This window comes from Podarcis bocagei (genome assembly GCF_964188305.1).
Source record: "Podarcis bocagei genome assembly, chromosome: 9".
Taxonomy (NCBI): Eukaryota; Metazoa; Chordata; class Lepidosauria; order Squamata; family Lacertidae; genus Podarcis; species Podarcis bocagei.
In genome coordinates this window covers 1,057,645-1,077,523 of record NC_138134.1, presented here as the reverse complement: position 1 = coordinate 1,077,523, position 19,879 = coordinate 1,057,645, and the positions used below count along the sequence as shown (strand labels likewise).

The 19,879-nt window shown below is 46.2% G+C and overlaps 1 protein-coding gene across 1 annotated transcript in view; it reads right to left on the bottom strand.

Annotated features, from left to right (window-relative positions):
- Nucleotides 1-19,279, bottom strand: part of LINGO1 (leucine rich repeat and Ig domain containing 1) — a 675,027-nt gene extending 655,748 nt beyond the window's left edge. Inside the window, exon 1 of the mRNA XM_081207713.1 lies at nt 18,148-19,279. The gene's annotated coding sequence lies outside the window, so the exon portion shown is untranslated. The remainder of the gene's footprint in view (nt 1-18,147) is intronic.
- Nucleotides 19,280-19,879: the final 600 nt, after the last annotated feature.

Here is a 19,879-nt window from a genome sequence, read left to right as displayed (position 1 = left end):
CATATTGGATAAAGGAGAAGTTTTAAATAACCCAGAAAAAATCAAGGAATGCTTGGTTAATGATTATAAAGAACTATGCAAAGCGGAAGAGGAGGAAAATAAAATAAAAGAATTCCTTGACAAAAATAGTTTAACATCATTAACAGAAGAAGAAAATTACTTATATGGACCAATAACCATGACTGAAATAAAAGAGGCAATAGCAAATTCAAAAGCTGGAAAATCCCCAGGGCCAGATGGAATATCCATAATGTATTATATGAAAATGAAAGATATATTAGTGCCAATTCTTGAAAGTATCATGAATAAGATTCTAGAAGAAGGAAAGATCCCCAGATCATGGCAGGAAGCATTATTAACACTAATACCAAAACAAGGCTCTAGTTTGTTAGAAACTAGAAATTACAGACCAATTTCATTACTGAATTTGGATTATAAAATATTAACCAAAATATTGGCCAATAGAATAAAAAAAATTCTAGGAAGAATAATTAATGAAGATCAATCAGGCTTTTTACCAGGAAAGCAAATTAAAGACAATACTAGGTTGGTAAAAGATATAATCAAATATTTGGAAATGAAACCAGATAAAAAAGGCAGCCCTGATGCTGGTCTATGGCGAAAAAGCTTTTGACAATGTAACATGGAAATTTATGCAAGAAACATTAGAAAAAATAGGAGAGAAAATATGCAAAGGAATGCAAGCAATCTATACAGCACAAAGAGCTAGATTGATCATTAATGAACTGTCAGAATTTTTTGATATTTCAAAAGAGACCAGGCAGGGCTGCTCATTATCGCCACTCCTTTTTATTATAGTATTAGAAACATTTTAAAAAGCAATAAGGGAGGACCAGGTAATAGAAGGTATTCTAAGAACATTGGAGAAAATGAAAGAATTTGGCCACTTATCGGGCTTCAAAATTAATAAAGATAAGACAAAACTTATGGTAAAAAAATTAAATTTACAAGAAAAAGAGTTGGAAAAAGAGACAGGATTAAAAATTAGTAACAAGGCTAGATATTTAGGAATCTGGATTACCATGAAAAATATCAACCTTTACAAAGACAACTACATAAAAACCTGGAATGAAATTTTTTAAAAAGCTAGAAATCTGGAATAGATTAAAATTGTCATTATGGGGGAAAATATCGACAATAAAAATGGTATTATTTCTTTTTCAAACCATCCCTATCATTAATGGAACAAATTGCTTCAAGGAATGGCATAGGTTTCTGGCAAGGTATATCTGGCAAGGCAAGAAACCTAGAATAAAATTCAAATTATTGAATTTTAATTTGAAGCCTGTCATTTTCAGTTTCTCCTGGTCTTAAAATATGTTTGCCATACTTTTGCATCACTTTTGCTATTTTAAAAAAAGAAGTTCTCATGAAAATTCATCATCATTTTAGTAACATTCCACCTAATATACAACAGTTTCTATTCGGTTTTAGCTGATACATGCATTTTAACAAGCAATTTCCCCTATTCTTATGCCCTTTGTATGTCCCATACCTGACTTTGCACCAAATCTGACTCCCTGCCCCTATCATTAGCAGGATGACATGAACCAGGATGCTGGGTTAGACAAACCCACGGTTCAGTCCAAAAGAGCTCTTTTTCTCCATGCAGTGTTTTCATTCAAGCAATGGTTTATTGCAATTACACTGCATGGTGGTATTTGTAGTGTGTGTTTTCCTCATTCATGAAAATAAAGGAAGAGATGTGTTAAAGAGCTTATACAGGAGAAATGCCATGTGGCCCTCCAAAGGTGAAGAAGCTGAGCCAGTGGTGGTGTAATGGTTAGAGTGTCAGATTAGCACCTGGGAGAGATCAGAGTTCAAATCCCCACTCAGATATGGAACTCGCTCACTCTCAGCCTAATCCAGCTCACAGAGCTGTTGTGGGGATTGAGGAGGGAGAGAACTATGTGGGCCACCTTGAGCTCTTTGGAGAAAAAGGTGGGAGATAAATGAAACAGACAAATAAACCTCTCTCACCCAACTTGGCTTAAGGCACTTCACAGAAAGGGCAACACAACTGTCAGAAATCCAGACAGGATGAACAACTATTGAAGAAGTTTTTACAGAAGGGGAACAGAAAATGAATTTTGGTGGTTTCATCTTTTTAAAAAGTGAAAACCTTACTAATCCAATCATCTTGGACCAATATAGGAAGAGAAATGCAGCCATCCTTCACATCCCACACTTCTCTGATTTTTGCAAAGCAGTTTTCCACTCCACCCCACCCCCAAAAAAACCTGCATTAAAGTGTGTGTACTAATCGGTAATGGAAACAGCATGGGCAGGCACATTGCACATGGGGAAATGGCTTGCAATAATTTGTGTTTTAGGAGAAACACACCTAAAAGCACATACTAATTTTTCATGAGGGCTTTATTCAAACTGATGCAGAAATGGGGCAAATAAAATTTAAGACTGGGAAGATTAAAACCCGGGCAGGCAAATCCATCCTTGCAACCCACAGATTCCCTGGGATTGAACAGGGACTAATTAAAGGGGCCACTGACAGCTTGCAGCACTTCTACCCCTCTCTGTGGGCTGAAACATGCAATGCCACTGCCTTCCTCTGCCACCCTTTGAAAGCTGCAGCAAGGGACCTGGCAGCTGAAATAGCCACCATATGGAAATTGAGTTATTCTTATTCCCTTTGCAAAAAACAAAATTAAATAAAAATTAAATGTCTGCTGCATCAAGGTATTTTCTTATTTTTCCCCTCCCTGGGTTCACTCTCCCAAAGGACAAGGGCTTGTCATTTTCTGGTGTGCATCATTTACAAGCTGCTCCAGAAGGTAAGGAGATCTGCTGTATGACACAATGTCCAAATCCCATCACACAGTACTCCCCCCCCCAAAGTACAAAGCAATCATCTTGACAACAGTAAAGAAACCAGTTTTCACTTCTGCTAGCATGTTTATTGGGGGGGGGGGGGAGGTTGAGACTTAAATTATTATTATTATTATTATTATTAATGCACATTTTCAATATAAAACTTCACAGCATGTTGAGACTCCAAAGCCATGCAACAGCCGTCAACATTTGTTATGTGTCTCTGATTTCCTTAAATGGAGAGAATCCAGAGACATCCTATGGAGCTGAGTTTACCTTTGGAGAGAATGACCTCACTTTGCAATACTTGTGTATTGTATACTTGATTTATAAATGTTCAAGCAGAACTCACTGAAAAGAGCCAAACTCCCTCCAAAACAGGCAGCTGCTCTATCCAGCCAGGAGACAGTCCTTTCATGAAAAGTCCCTGACCACTCAGTTCCCCAACGACAGGCCTACTCACAACATTCCAAACAACAACAACAACAACAATAATAATAAAATTATTTATACCCCACCCATCTGGCTGGGTTTCCCAAGCCAGACTGGGCGGCTTCCAACAAAATATTAAAATACAATAGACCTTCAGATATTAAAAGATTCCCTAAACAGGGCTTCTTTCAGATGTCTCCTAAAAGTCTGGTAGTTGTTTTTTCCTTTGACATCTGGTGGGAGGGTGTTCCACAGGGCGGGTGCCACTACCAAAAAGGCCCTCTGCCTGGTTCCCTATAACTTGGCTTCTCACAGCGAGGGAACTACCTGAAGGCCCTCAGCGCTGGACCTCAGTGTCCAGGCAGAACGATGGGGGTGGAGACGCTCCTTCAGGTATACTGGACCGAGGCCATTTAGGGCTTTAAAGGTCAGCACCAACACTTTGTGCTTGAAAACGTACTGTGAGTCAATGTAGGTCTTTCAAGACTGGTGTTATGTGGTCTCAGTGGCCGCTCCCAGTCACCAGCCTAGCTGCCGCATTCTGGATTAGCTGTAGTTTCCGGGTCACCTTCTGTGATGGCCTGGGATTTGGACTCGGATGCTGAACCTGAGGGATCCCAGCCTGCACAGGATTCCCCACTTCCAGAACCAGCTGAGCCGGGGCTGGGGCATGAGCCTGAAGGGTCCTCACCTGTGCTGGATCCTCAGGTGCAGGCATCAGCTGAGTCTGCTCTGGCTCCTGAGGTGAGGGAGGACCCATTGCCTGCAGGTGCTCCACTCTCAGCCCTGTCAGAGGAAGCTGAGGTTGCCTCTGGGTCCAGTAACCCTCCAGCCTCTCCTGAGCTGCAGAAGCTCAGGGCAGAAAGGCAGAGGGAACTAAGTTTGTGCAGGAGGAGTGCTCACCTCCAGGCCAGGAGAGGCGAGTCACCTGAGGATCAGGGCCGCCCTGTGCCTCGGGGCAGATAAAAGCCAGCCAGCCCCAGTCCCAATTTGTGAGGGCAACATTGTTGGTTGCTTGTTCCTCCCTGAACCCTATCCTGCTATTCTGCCTGAGCTCCTGACCCGCCCTGGCTCCCTGCTTGCATGCCTGTTCCTGACTTTACCTGACTCCCTGCCCTGCACCTAGCTTCAGCTACTACGGACTGCCTCCATGTTGCACCTTTGACCACAGACCGGACTTGGACCTCGCCTCTCAGGTAACCCACGGGACCAGCACACCTTCAAAGGTAGCCCTACGTAGAGCACTTTGCAATAGTCCAAAGAAGAGATAACTAGAGCAAGCACCACTCTGGCAAGACAGTCTGCGGGCAGGTAGTGTCTCAGCCTGCGTACCAGATGGAGCTTGTAAATAGCTGCCCTGGACACAGAATTGACCTGCGCCTCCATGGACAGCTGCGAGTCCAAAATGACTCCCAGGCTGGGAGCACAGTTACCCTATTCAGGACCAGGGAGTCCCCCACACCTGCCCGCCGCTTGTCCCCCCCAAAACAGTACTTCTGTCTTGTCAGGATTCAACCTCAATCTGTTAGCCGCCATCCATCCTCCAACCGCCTCAAGACACTCACACAGGACTTTCACAGCCTTCACTGGTTCTGATTTGAAAGAGAGATAGAGCTGGGTATTATCCGCATATTGATGAACACCCAGCCCAAACCCCCTGATGATCTCTCCCAGCGGCTGCATATAGATGTTGAAAAGCATGGGGGAGAGGATGGAACCCTGAGGCACCCCACAAGTGAGAGCCCAGGAGTCTGAACATTCATCCCCCCCCCCACACTTTCTGGACATGGCCCAGGAGGAAGATGTAGAACCACTGTATAACAGTGCCCCCAGCTCCCAGCCCCTCTAGGCGGTCCAGAAGGGTGTTATGTTCGATGGTATCAAAAGCTGCTGAGAGATCTAGCAGAACTAGGAAACAGCTCTCACCTTTGTCCCTAGCCCGCCGGAGATCATCAACCAGTATGACCAAGGCAGTTTCAGTTCCATGATGAGGCCTGAATCCCAATTTAGGCACACAAGCCCTGTGATCCACCGCTAAGGCTGCACGCCTTCCCTGAACAATATTCTCCTGACTTACCATGAGGCTGGATCAGAAAATAATTTCCCTCCTGAAGAGCACATGTGGGGGCAGCAAGCAGACCTCCTCTCCACAGAGCCAAGGTGAATTTGCTGCTTCTGCAAGTCATGCAGGAATAAAATATCCAAATACAGGCTACGAACAGAAAATCAAGTGTGCATAGGCTAAAATCACACAATGATCCCAGGGTGGTGGTTGTGTGTTTCACTGTGAATTTGTCTTGTCACCTTAGATTTTATATGCATAGTCATAAGATACTCTGGACCTACATGATCTAAGGTCCCCTCCCCCCCCCCACTCTCTCCTTCACATCTTCTGTTCTCCTACAGTCACTTAAAAACAAAAATCTAATTATTTGGAAATCTGGTTCTTTGAAGCAAAATAAAGACCATTTGCACAATTTAGAATGATTGCACATATTTGCCTAATTTAGAAAGATTGCAAAATGTGGATCTCCTTGGTGCAGAATTCAGATTAGGGTCAACCTCATGCAAACCATCCATTCTCATTTATAAAACTATAAGGATGGTTTGATGAGTAATCATCTCTCTTATTATATACACTTATACAGACACGGCTATTTCCATCATTGCCACACTCTAGAGTGATTGAAAAACAAGAGAACTGCCCAGAACTGAGGACAGCTTCAAGTCCCAAATCCCTATGCCCAGAAAAGAGAGCTGGTGCTGGTACTGTGGTTAGACTGCTGGACTAGGACCTGGAAGACCTGAGTTCAAATCCCCCCACTTGGCCATGAAACTCACTGGGTGGTCTTGAGCCAGTCACTGCCTCTCAGCCTGACCAACCTCACAGGCTTGTTGTGGAGATTGACTGAGGGAGAACCATGTATGCCAGCTTGAGCTCCTTGGTGGGAAAGGTGGCATATAAATGCTATGAAATAAAAGAAAGAAATCCACCTTTCCTTGAACATTTGCAGGTCGCTCTGGGGGTGGGGAGAGAGAGATTGCATAGATTTGTCCTAGTCCACTTCCCCACAGTGACTGTAAGAAAGCTTACAAAGGATGTACGCAATAAATTCATCACTATTTTAAATCAAGTCTGAAATATATGCATTTTTATATTGTTGAAACCTACCTTGGGACCTTACACTGAAGGGTAGATAAGAAATCTAAATAAATGAATTAATCAGTAATAATAAAGGATCCCCCCAAATCACAAAGCCATGATGATGAAATGGTAACATTGCAGAGCACATTTCTTGATTCCCAATGTCATAGATATTAGAGGAAAACAGACAGATATGGTGATCCCTATCCCTACCTTACCATGCTTAATGCATCCTTTCACTTAGGTAGTTAAATGAACTTTGTACATCCTTGCATTTCCTTAAGACATGTAAAAAATTTCCTTAAGGCATGTAAAAAATGTAGAGAAAGGTTGACAATACAGATTCTGTTCACCCTTATATTAAACATGACATACCAAATCTTTCACCTAGAAATTCACTGCAACTTTTCATTCCATACTTTCAACTCAGTGATTTGTAATCAGTTATCTGACATCATGGTTAGTCATTGCTTTATCCCTGGAAGAGTAAAGGAGGACCTTTAAGGGGATTAAGAAGAAGGAAGCTGCTCAAGATGACACTGTTAATACCACTTTCTCACACAGCAAGGTCTCAGGTGTCAATGCAACATGAGGCAGGCACAGGAACTTCAGTGAAGCTGATGGTTGGAAGATTCAGAACAGATTATGATGATGATTGTGATGATAATGATATTTATATTTATATGCCTCCCATCTGACTGGGTTTCCCACTGGCAGTCATCTTTGAGAATTCCTGGAGAACAGCCGAAGTCCCGGCAGACTGGAGAAGGGCAAATGTTGTCCCTATTTTCAAAAAGGGGAAAAGAGAGGACCCAAATAATTACCGCCCAGTCAGTCTGACATCAATAGCAGGGAAGATTCTGGAGCAGATCATTAAGCAAACAGTCTGTGAGCACCTAGAAAGGAATGCTGTGATCACCAATAGTCAGCATGGATTTCTGAAAAATAAGTCATGTCAGACTAACCTGATCTCGTTTTTTGACAGAATTACAAGCCTGGTAGATGAAGGGAACGCAGTGGATGTAGCCTACCTTGATTTCAGCAAGGCATTTGACAAGGTGCCCCATGATATTCTGGTAAAGAAGCTGGTAAAATGCGGTCTTGACTCTGCTACCACTCAGTGGATTTGTAACTGGCTGACTGACCGAACCCAAAGGGTGCTCATCAATGGTTCCTCTTCATCCTGGAGAAGAGTGACTAGTGAGGTGCCACAGGGTTCTGTCTTGGGCCCGGTCTTATTCAACATCTTTATCAACGACTTGGATGATGGACTCAAGGGCATCCTGATCAAATTTGCAGATGACACCAAACTGGGAGGGGTGGCTAACACCCCAGAGGACAGGATCACACTTCAAAACGACCTTGACAGATTAGAGAACTGGGCCAAAACAAACAAGATGAATTTTAACAGGGAGAAATGTAAAGTATTGCACTTGGGCAAAAAAAAATGAGAGGCACAAATACAAGATGGGTGACACCTGACTTGAGAGCAGTACATGTGAAAAGGATCTAGGAGTCTTGGTTGACCACAAACTTGACATGAGCCAACAGTGTGACGTGGCAGCTAAAAAAGCCAATGCAATTCTGGGCTGCATCAATAGGAGTATAGCATCTAGATCAAGGGAAGTAATAGTGCCACTGTATTCTGCTCTGGTCAGACCTCACCTGGAGTACTGTGTCCAGTTCTGGGCACCACAATTCAAGAAGGACACTGACAAACTGGAACGTGTCCAGAGGAGGGCAACCAAAATGGTCAAAGGCCTGGAAACGATGCCTTATGAGGAACGGCTAAGGGAGCTGGGCATGTTTAGCCTGGAGAAGAGGAGGTTAAGGGGTGATATGATAGCCATGTTCAAATATATAAAAGGATGTCATATAGAGGAGGGAGAAAGGTTGTTTTCTGCTGCTCCAGAGAAGCGGACACGGAGCAATGGAGCCAAACTACAAGAAAGAAGATTCCACCTAAACATTAGGAAGAACTTCCTGACAGTAAGAGCTGTTTGACAGTGGAATTTGCTGCCAAGGAGTGTGGTGGAGTCTCCTTCTTTGGAGGTCTTTAAGGAGAGGCTTGACAACCATATGTCAGGAGTGCTCTGATGGTGTTTCCTGCTTGGCAGGGGGTTGGACTCGATGGCCCTTGTGGTCTCTTCCAACTCTATGATTCTATGATTCTATGATTCCCCAGCCACTCTGGGCGGCTTCCAACAGGATATTAAAAACACAATAAAACATCAAACATTAAAAACTTCCCTAAACAGGGCTGCCTTCAGATGTCTTCTAAAAGTCAGATAGTTGTTTATTTCCTTTGACATCTGATGGGAGGGGATTCCACAGGGTGGGCACCACTACCGAGAAGGCCCCTTGCCTGGTTCCCTGTAAACTCACTTCTAGCAGTGAGGGAACCACCAGAAGGCCCTCAGCGCTGGCCCTCAGTTTTCGGGCAGAACGATGGGGGTAGAGACGCTCCTTCAGGTATACTGGGTTGAGGCTGTTTAGGGCTTTAAAGGTCAGCACCAACACTTTGAATTGTGCTTGAAAACATACTGGGAGCCATTGAAGGTCTTTCAGGACCGGTGTTATATGGTCTCAGCAGCCATTCCCAGTCACCAGTACTTCTTCATGCAGTGCATAATTAAACTATAATTAAACAGGAGGAAGTGATGGCCACCAGCTGGATGGCCTTAAAAGAGGATTGGACAAAATATTATTATTATGTAAATGTATTGATCACTTTTTAAACAAGGCAGCTCAAGGCAATGTGCAATATGTAAAGAAACACAGAATACATTAGAACCAGCATAAAAGAAAAACAAAGAAAAATCTAATGGACAATCAAATTTTTAAAAGGCAGCTTTAAAACATCCCACACAGTCAAAGTGACCAGAGCGTATTAAGAGTCAAAGGTCTGGCAAAAAAAGAGAAATGTTTTTGCCTGGTACTGATGGTGCCATGTGAGCCTCCCTGGGGAGAGCATTCTACAAGTGAGGAGCCACTGCAGAGAAGGCCTCTTCTTGTGTTGCCACCTCCGGGGGGGGGGGGGCTCCAGTGATGATCTCAGGGCCCAAGTCAGTCCATGTGGGGAGAGGCAGTCCTTGAGGTATTGAGGTCCTGAGCTGAGAAGGCTTTCTGAATTGTGAAAGAGAAAGAAGTGGCATGGGCTCAATAATTTGCAAAAATTAAAAAAAAATGAACAGACTAAGCGGACTCCATGAAGTATAACCCTCAGGTGACAACGCAGCATTTTGGGGTTTCCCCTGCCTTCCCCACCATTTTGTATCCAGACTGATTGAGAGCTCCAGAGAATCCGAAGTCTTCCTCATTATCTTGTGGCAATTGGGCTGCTCCTATGTAAGCAGTTGTGCAAATATGGATTGAAACCTGTGGGCCTTCGCTGGTGAAATTTTAGAAAATGGAAGGAAATTTGGGGAAATGGAAGGGATGGAATGAAAGTGGAGGTCACTGTTATTCTATTAATTTGGGAGCAGGCTTGGGGAGGGTGGGTGATAATAACCCCTGAGCTTTATAATTCATGAATACACTTTGGCTTGATGCTTAGCCAGATTTTTTGACTCCATTTCAGACTCTGATTCTGAGACGTCCCTCCCTGTACTCCATTGCCATGTCTCCCTCACTTTAGCATCAATTTGTATCTTTAAGCAGGAGGCATCCCTCTTAAGGTTAATCATGTTAATAAGGAACTGCAGCATAAGGAGAATCTGAAACAACTCCTTCTTTATTGTTTAATTTAGGGAAATGCCATGGACGATTGAGTTTTAGCCTCTCCTTTGCTACAGTTGCTAGAACAATTTGTGTTGGGGATTAGCTGAGCTTCACAGCTTCTACCGCAAGCTCTATGCTGACCCTTTGTGGAATGCGCTGAATCAACATAACTTTTTTAAAACATGCCTTTTAATAATAAATAATAATAATATTATCAATAATAATAATAATAATAATAATAATAATAATAATAATAATAATCTCTTATTTCTACCCCACCCATCTGGCTGGTTTTTAAAAACACACACACCACCACCACAACCAGATCATTCTTCCACATTGCCAGCACCTCTGAGCAAGTCTCACGTGGAAGTAGCTAAACAGAAAACATCCCATTGAAACAAATGGGGCTACATTTTCTTACTTTTCTTTTGGCAATGGGATTTGCAGGAACAGAGCAGCCCTGATCCTGACCAGGACTACAACAAAGTGCTACATCCTCCTATATGCTCAGTTTACAAACTGGATGAGGAACTCTGCATCTGTAATTTGTGAAGGGATCAAAAAAAGAAACCTGCACAGAACTGGCCCTCAGCTGACTATTGGTACGGGATAGAACATCCCATTCCTGTCACTGAATGGGCAAAGTGCCCAACATTATGATGGGCTGCTTTGTGTGGAGGGAATTGGAGCTTAGATTTGTCAAGGAACCCTTATCAGGGAAGGTGGATCTGCACCTTGAACTGGTCTGATTGAGTTTGGGATTTGACCAAATTTGGTACACAACTCTACTGCATACTGGTAGCTATATCTATATATCTATATAGATATATTCACACTTTCAAAGACTACAGGCTAACTGGCAATTTATGGAACATAAATGGGTTCACATTATCCTGTGCCTCATTACACCAGTACATTGTAAAAAGTTTCTAAATGAAAACATGGCCTGCCCATTCTGGTTCTCACCATATATGTAAGCTTAACCAGGCATACTCTGTCCCAGATTCTAGATATACATTCTCTCATAGCTGGTGTTCTCATCCCACCCACCACCCACCTCCATGCTGAGGTTTTTAGAAATAATAGTTCCACGAGCAGTTAAGAAGTGTTGCATTAATTCCCTGTCCTCTCTTAGTACAGCTTCTTTAACATATCTGAGTAGTGAAATTAGAAAATCCACACACAAATTATACTTTGCCTATCTGATTAAACCATAGTTTGTTACAGTTTTGTCTTTTTTGTTTTGTTTTTAAAAAGCTTGTTCTTGCCTCCTATCTGACTCAGCACCCTGTTTCCCCCGTCCATGCCTTTCATGGCTAAGTGTTCCTGCTCTTTCCATCTCAATCCCTTGGCAAGTGGCTCCCAAGAAAAAGATGGCAGGAGCAGAAGCAAGGATGGAACTGTCAGAGAAAGGCAGTCAGCCAACAGCTGCTGCTCCCCCCCTGTGTGTTTGCTTGGGATCCCCTGCTGCTTTCTCTGCAGGCCTTCTACAATTTCCATCCATCAGAGTTCGGCTTACACATGTGGCTCCCTTTAATGCAATTAGTGCATCTATCCAGAACAGGGCATCACAGTGAGAATAGAAATGTATAGATAAACATTTTCCTCTCTGATAATGCCATGGCTACATGATGCAGAGTTAAAATGGAAGGGCAGCACATCCAGGGCAGACAAAGCAAAGCCATTTCCCCACAAACGCCAGCTCCCTCGGCCTGAAAGCGAGATGAGCACCGCCACCCCATAGTTACCATCCAGGGGTCCTTTACCTTTTTACCTTTTACCTTGTTTAGTGAGTGGAGTTATAAATGGTGAGTTTCTTTTGCCTGAAGATTTGTAGATACTTAGAGAATTGCTGTTTTATTTTTATTTTTTGTCTGAAGCCTTCCAGGCCCAGTGGAAACATCTGCAAAGGTGACAAATTGCTGCTTTGTTTCCTTATTTGCAGCACAAATGAATAAAAATCCATTCATATCACATGTGCTTGCAAAGTCCTATGGCAAGCAATCCTGTCATGGTCATCATTCATTCACACTGCATAGGACCTGACCTCACAGTGCTGCATGCACAAATCAAGGTGTGCAGACTTCATGTGATTCTCATGGGGCAGGTACTTTGACTGAACATGGCAGGTACCAGAGTAAGGGGGGCACACATATTGCAAGCAACCAAAGTTCTCAATAACACATGTTTAGCTGGTGGTTCCTCTAGGGCAGTGGTTTTCTACCAGTGTCCTTCCCTCCCTCCTCAGATGCCCTCTTGCGTCTCTGCCTCCTAAAGCTGCTTGTTGCAAAAGCCCTAGCTACAAGCTCCCCTGGTGAATGGTGCCTCTGGAGCTGGCCAGGGGGTGCTGGCCAGGGGCCCCTGTGGGGCAGTGTGAGGAGGCACCTCTTTTTGGGGCACTTGGATTTGCTACCTTCTCTTCTTGCCTAGGTCTGTGGGTTGGAACTGTATTAGAGATTCTACCCACACCTTTGTGGCAAGTTAGACAGATGGCAAAGAAGAGTCAAGAGACCCATCTTATCAAAGGCCCCAACCCTAACTTTCAGACTTTTGATTAGCCCCTGGATATATAAAGAGGGGCTAAGCAAAAAGTCTCTGGAAGGTGAATCTAGATCACTCTTTTTAAAAAATAATTATAATTTTCTCTGGAAATGCAACAAGACAAGAAGACTGAAGCCCAAGTGCACATCATCCTCCAATACCACCCAAAGATGTCTCTCTTTCCTATTAAGCCAACAAAGGTGCTGCTCCTACCCATGTGCTGGGCAGGTTGGGAAAATAATAGTTGCATCCCATTGAAGGGACAGAGGTCAAGATACTGGCACATGTGTGGTGAGCAGGATGCAACATCCAATCAGAGAAGGGATTCAGGCAGTCTTAAGAGACTATCTCCATCATCCCCTGCCTTTGGGGGGAGGCTGTCTGCTGTTTTCCTCAACAAGGATGTTGAGGAAAGATTTATGATCAAGTCCCCATCATTGGTCCATAGGATGGGTTCCAAGACTGAATGGGAGCTGTGAAAGTGTTTGTTCCAATGAGTTTCTCTGCCACTCTTCAAAGCTGAGGTGGAGAATGCCCAGCTACTTGTAAGAATCCTGGCCTGAAGGGAGGCGCTCCACCTTGGCAGACAAGTGCCATCTTGATATACTGCGTCTCTGCAGGTGACATCACCAAACCCACCTTCTCATGCTCTGTTGGAGAAACAGCCACAACAGCGCTCCACCTTGGCAGACAAGTGGCATCTTGATATACTGCGTCTCTGCAGGTGACATCACCAAACCCACCTTCTCATCCTCTGTTGGAGAAACAGCCACAACTGTCTCTAATAGTCCCTTCTGCTGGTGAGGGAGAGGCAGCTTCCAGGACTCCATCCTCACCAGTAGATTTGGGCACATCTAGCAGCAGCGAGTGTGTGTCCAAAGGGCTCTGTTCTGTAGTCTCATCTTCCCCTTCAGTAATCCTCCTCAAGAGTCCAACTGCCAGGGATCCTTGAGCTGCAATTCCTGCATTGCAGGGGGTTGGATAAGCCTTGTGGTCCCTTCCAACTCTACACTTCTATGATGCAGTGAAGTGGTTCCCACTCCTGATCCGAATCAGAGCAGCTCTAGTGACAACCCCAAGAAGCAGTTAGGGTACGCTCGCCAAGGAAGGTACAAGAATCACTGAGCACATTGTAAAATGCCAAACATTTGCATCACTCCCCACAAACTGCTAAGATCTCCTCAAAATGGCAAGCAGAGCCCTTTTTGCTGTAAGTATATAGCCATCAGGAGACTTTCCAGTTGCAGTCTTGCTCACTTGGGGGCCGTTCCCCAAATCTTGCCTGAACCAGCCCCAGGGGTTCATTGAAGGTGACGTGGCAGGGTGTGAGCAGGGAAACAGATGCTCCATGTGTTTCGACAGCATGCATCAAACCAGGCTGGAAGGCCCTTTATGAGCCCTCCGTAAGCCATTGGCAGCCCTTCAGAATAGTGAAACAAAACTTTACCAATTTCTAGCCAGACAGCTGTCAAAGAAACATGTTTCAGAGACTCAATTACAAGACACATTCAGGAACAAGAAAGAAATGGACCTCTAGCATACACCACCAGATGCAATTTCTCCTAAATGCTATCTGTTACCAAAATTGTTAGACATTTGACACACACCAGAGGAAGGACAAGACTTCCATATGTCATTTGGTCACCTACCAACACAACATCAAGCTGCCCTCCCCACCCTGAACATACTAACTCCACTTTCTACCTTTCCACTCTCAGATAAAAGCTTTGTGAACCTTATGAATAGGTTTCCCTTGAAGTTTTGCCTGAGACGATTGCTTTCTATTTCCACCTTCAGGTGACATCTCCCACTTCAGCTTGGTGAAAAGGCTTTTAATAAAAAGAGTTTCTGCTTTATTTTAATTTAAAGTCCCCAACTTAGATGGCTTTAAAAGGGGACTGGACAAACACATGAGGGATCAGGCTAGCAATGGCCACAAACCACAATGGCTCGGCTCTGCCTCTCCAGTCAGAGAGAGCAATGTTTCTCAATGCCTCTTGCTGGAAACCACAGGAAGGAAGGCTGTTCTTGTGGCCAGGTGCTGCTGTCTGTCTGGCTTCCCTTAGGGTCTGCCTGGTCACTGGATGCTGGAGTGCATGGGCCACTGGCCTCATCCAGCAGGCACGTTCTTGTGATATCTGACACCTTTTCGTCTATTGTCTCTTGTTTTTAAAAAGTAACTCATCGCAACACCCCCCTTTTTTGCTCCACCCTATTCACTTGTGTGCATCGTTAGCTAGATATATATGTTTCTCCAGAGCCAGCATAGCATTTATTTCACAGAGATATTTCAAACTCACCCTTCATCCTAAAGATCTCACAATACCAACTGATGATACTTTGGCAGCCAGGAAGGGGATGATCTGTTAAAGTGAACCATCTACCTGCCTGAACAGTATAATGTTGCAGCCACATTAAAGAACCACTTCTAAGAAAAATGACAGCAAAGTGTTTTACTTCAAAAAAGCAAACAAACCCAGCAGAATTGCATTCAAAGCCAGTGTGAACAAGTTAAAGCACAAAAGTGAGCAAAAGCAGAAGCAGGAGAAATTGGTCCACCTCTCCCAAGCACTGCAAAAGATGCCACCTAGTTGAAGCTGGCCCACTAAATCCCATCCAGGAGCCACTGCTGAGAAGGTTCTGCCCCACATAACTATCAAGGGCACTTCAAGTATTGGGGGAACATGACTGGTGATGTCACAAATGAATGGGTGCCAGAAGATGGCTATTGTTAAGATATCCTGGCCCCAAATCCAGAGCCCAAGTGTGGCAAAGCAGTTCAAGTGCCAGACTAGGACCAGGAAGACTAGGGTCCCAATCCCCACTCAGCCATGAAGCTCACCTTGGGCCAGTCACTGCCTCTCAGCCTAACCTACCTCCCAGGGCTGTTGTGTGGATTGAATGAGGAAGGGGAGAACCTTGTACAGTACACCAGCTTGAACTCCTTGGAGAATAAGGTGCAATATGAATGCAGTAAATAAAAACAGATGAATATACCCTTAAGAATGCAACATAATTCAGTCTATTGATGTGGCACCCAAGAAGAACTCCCAATAATATTTTCACCTTCTGAAGTTTAGAGAAGCAGGAGAGCTTAAAACATCCACTTGAGATGAGATCAGGTGGTGGTTCACTTAAAGGAAAGACATAGCCAAGGAACAATTGTGCATGCTGAGGCCACTGGATGAATTTTTATCATCAGGGCAGAGCTCACGCTTTGCATCTGGGAGGTCTCAGCATCAGTATCTGGCATTTCCAGTTAAAAAGGATTCGGCAGCAGGTGATGGGAAATTAAAAGTTAGAAAGGATTGGACCACTGCTGTGAGTCAGAGTTGACAATAGTAGCATAGATGCACAAATAACCTGACTTGGTCTGAGGCAGCCTCTTATGTTCCTTCAGCAATCAAGGTTACCAAAATCTCTCCAGCATCCCTCTGCAATGAGACAATAACACAGGGAGTGTTGCCACCTTTTCTGTTTGGTTGTTCCTTTGGCAGCTATGTGACAGGCAGAAATCCACCAGCAAGTGATACTGTGGCAGAGAATAAGCTTTATCACATGGTGGGGTGTTGTTGTTGTTTGCCCACCACCCATTAAAGCTTTAGGAGCTCTGCCAGCCCTAACAAAATTGGAGTCCAAGAGTAGCCAAGCCATTAAAGACAGACAATAGCATTCCTGGAAGGAGCCACTGGCACAAAGCAGTTTTCCAAGAGGCAAGAAACAGAAGAGGAAGCTTGCTCTTCCTCTTCGCCTGCTCTTCAGGCACCACCACAGATTTCCCATCCCCACCTGATCGCTGCGTTTGAGCTATGCTTAATCAATTTTTCAGAAGGAGCTATTCCATCATGTCAGATCCAGCAGTCTAGATCTCTGCCTTATTCCACCCCCACACCCGTGTCCAGGGCTTCCTTTGTTCAGCATTCAGTTCTCTTCATTCCATCACCCAAAAATACACAATGTATACACACCCTGTTTTCAATATAATAATGCACAGTTGTTAAGAATGCTCATACAAGTAGATGTCTGCTCAACAGTCCCATAAGGTGGGTGAGTCACATTATCAGCTGCCAATCAGCTGTGGGGGGGGTGAGGGCTACCATTAATTGCACATGTAAGTGCATTAGGGAGGGAAGGCAGCCTCCCTTATTTTTAGACCACAGATAATGCTCTCTTAAGAGCTGCTATACTCATGGCCAACTCACTGTTCTTTTTCAAGTAAAGTCAGCAGATTTTACCCACTAATCATCTATTATGCTGGAATCTTAAATGAACTGGTACACACGACACAGGAAGGCAGGAAGGCAAGAATGCCATGAACTCCTTTGCCATGAAAGTGGTTGCTTGACCCCTGCACAAATAGCATCACCATTACTCTGGAGCAGGGACAGGGCATATTTTCCAGCTGGAAGGCAGTATTCCCTCCTGGTCAACCCTTGGGGTGGGCAGGCATATGCCAGGGGTGGGCAGGGATTAAACCACAAGCTAATTCACACACGCTGGCACAACCCATCCAGAAGAGCCAGAAGCAGCACCACAGGCAGAAGGACACATCCAGGCGGGCAAATTACACTCCAGGAAGGTGCCAAGCAGGGCAGGATGGAGAGAGTCCTGGGTACCAGACAGAGATGCTTGAGGGGCTGCGTACGCAGCACTAGGACCCTCAATGCGGCTGGATGGGCATCGTATTTTGAAGCAAAGGATGCAAACACACATCTAAGGAGGAGTCCCCAGCAGACCAGAGTCTAAGATTTCCTATCCACACCACTGTTTTCTCCGCGTCAGAGTAGGTTCAGGGTTGTTGTAGCCTTGATATTGAATACAGCCAAGAGCAGGCCTGGAAATCCACCCCCACTCCCCCCCACACACACACTACAAACATCAATGCCAGGAATCACAGCAAAGCTGTGTGCAGAAACTGAAAAGGCAGTGCCGCATAACGGTTAGTGGGAAGAGCTCTGACAAGGGAGAGCAGAGTTCAAATCCCCACACGCAGCCACCAAAGCACACTGGGTGACCTTGGCCCAGTCACTTTCTCACACTTTGCTCTAGGAAAAGGGGTACTGTATCTATAGCACTCTGCGTATGATTTTTAAAAATTGAATCATAATAATAAATGAAATCCTGCTCACAATGTTGGACACTCTTGCTTGAATGCAGCATTAAAAACTCCACAGACAGAACAAAACAGAAAGCAGCCCTCAAGGAAAGAGACCTCCGAGCATACGCAAAGCGCCTGCCCTTTCCTAGTTAGAAACCAGATCCCGCCCCCGCCCCCGCTTTTCAAAAGCAACATCTCCGGATCGCAGCGCGCGCGGCATTCTCCCCCGCCGCCCCTCTGAGGTCCGCAGGCACCCAGCTCTGCCTGGGTCTCACCCACCCGTCTAATAAAGAGAGAGAGAGAGGCACCCCCCCTCCGAGCAATCCAGCGCCCACCCCGAGGGGAACGTGCTACTCACCCGGCGCCACCGCCTGCCGCGTCTCTCCGCGGCCCCTCGGAACGTGGGAAGGGGGCAGCGGCCGCGGCGTGGCTTGGATTCCCGCGGGCTCGGGCAGGACGGGGGGCGGCGAGAGGGGCCGCCAACTTCTCCCCTGCCTACGGGCCCTGCCCAGAGAGGAAAGAGCTTCGCTTGGTGGAGCGAGAAAGCGTCCCCGCGGCGGAGCCTGGCGAGCGTCCCTCCGCGCCGGCGGGGCTCGCTCTCCTCCAGCTGCGATCACTGGGGCGTCGGCTGCCTGCGCTGGGCCAGAGCCCGGAGCCCGGCAGCGGGGACAAGACAAGGCGCCGCCAGCTGCGACGAAGCGCGCATCCTTGCCAAGCGGCTTTTCTCTCCGGCTTTTCTCTCCGGCTTTTCTTTCGCCCCGCACCGTCGGCGGAATCCCTCGCAGCTGGGAAGCCCAAGCGCCCTTCCCGGGATCCGGCAGAAGCTCAGCTAGCAAGAGGAGCTGCGCTCCGGCTGCCTACATCTCCCCGCATCCGTCAGCCCAGGAGCAGCTCCAACCCGCGGCTGGTCGTCGCCGCTGCCGAGGCTGCGTGGCCCGCGCAACTGGCGGCTCGGTTCCCCCTCTCGGCTCGAGCGCGCAGGCACAGCCTCTCGCAAGCGGCCGATGACATCAGCCCGAGAGGCCGCCGCTGCTTTGCCGGGATGCGGGCGCGGAGGCTCCCCGTGGCGGGTGGAGGGAGCTGTCGGTGAGGCTTGCAGCCCCGCTGAACCTCAGCGGAGAAAGGCAGGTGCGCGCCGAGGTCTTCTGCTGGTGCCTCTTGCGAGCAGACGCTCTCGACCGCCCTCGTCCCTCCCCCTCTGTCCCCCTAAGCGCCTTTACTCGGGAGTAAGCCCGGCTGACTGTAGGTAGAGAGGCAACCGTGTTTCGCACGGTCTGCCGTACGTAGGACTGGCTCCCCACCGAGAAGAAGTAGTGGCCATGTCCAAAGGGCAAAGGGCTGCTGGCTTTCAGGGAAAGTTTGTTACCTTGAGGTCAAAGTGGTGGACCTGCAAAAGGTAACAGAAGCAGAGAGCGCGGTCGAGGAGGCCGCCAGGGATTTCATAGCAGTGCCACACTCCGGGGAGAAGGATGGTCTTGGGGAAGGAGAGCGTCCCCTTGAGGAAGAAAGAAGCATTACCTTAGAAGGGGCCCTTGCCTTGTGCTCAGGCTAGCCAGTGTGAGTAGAGGATACTGGACTGGATGGGCCATGGGCCTGATCCAGAAGAGCTCTTCTGATGTTCTTGTCTGGTTCTTATGTTCTTGTGGTTGCATCACCCTGCTTTATTATCTGAGGGAGTGGTGGGGCAGGACATCACCTGGAAAAGGGGGGGGGGGTTGCCTTAGACCAGGTCAGACTGCTTGCCCCTTTCAGCTCAACTAAACTGGGTGCTCCAACCGACAGCATCTGGAGAGCCCATGGGATTTGCAGCCCTGGCCAACTCCCAGTAGGCCACTCTGTCACTGGACAACTACAGAATCACAGAATTGTATAGTTGAAAGAGTCCACAAGGGTCACCTAGCCCAGCCCCCTGCAATGCAGGAATCATTTGCCAGTACGGGACTCAAACCCACAACTCTGAGATTAAGAGTCTTATGCTCTACTAACTGAGTTATCCCAGCTATCAGCTCCCATCATCATCCACATTGGCCAGTGATTGATGGAAGATGGAGTGTGCAATGTTGGTGACGACAAGCAAAGGTGGAACGGGG